Below are 488 nucleotides of genomic sequence, written 5' to 3'. Positions count from 1 at the left end.
TATCGCTTAAATGAATCTAAATCTTCTCCGATTTGGATTGAAGGTTACTGCCGGAGTTGGATTGGGCATCGGCAGTGAGTTGGGGTTTCGGCAATAGCAAGAATCGGAGTTGAGGAAACAAGAAACGAAGGTAAGCTCCATCAGATTGTGATTTGAGTTCTTGCCTGGTTTGATTGTGATTTCAAATCTGGGATGTTGTTGATCGGCTGAACAGGGGAAATCAGTTTGCTTGATCGGGCTTAGTGATTTTGTTTGTGGACGGAGGCTTGAGGAAACAGAAACAAGGGTTAGGTCTCCTTAACCCCGATCCGAGGTAAGAACCCTGTTGGATACACATTTAGGTTGATTATCATGGTTCTGTATAATCGACTAAATGACATGTTAGATGTGTTGTGGTTATGTTTGAAACAGAAGAGTTGGAAATTGGTATTTAATTATTCTGGTGGATCTAAGTTAGTTAATCTGGTTATGACTTGGAGTTGAGTGAA

This window comes from Curcuma longa, chromosome 13, assembly GCF_044706935.1.
Source record: "Curcuma longa cultivar G26 ecotype Majalengka, Jawa Barat chromosome 13, ITB_CL_G26_1.1, whole genome shotgun sequence".
NCBI classification, from domain to species: Eukaryota; Viridiplantae; Streptophyta; class Magnoliopsida; order Zingiberales; family Zingiberaceae; genus Curcuma; species Curcuma longa.
The sequence above is the reverse complement of the archived record's forward strand: the minus strand, read 5'-3'. Positions refer to the sequence as shown.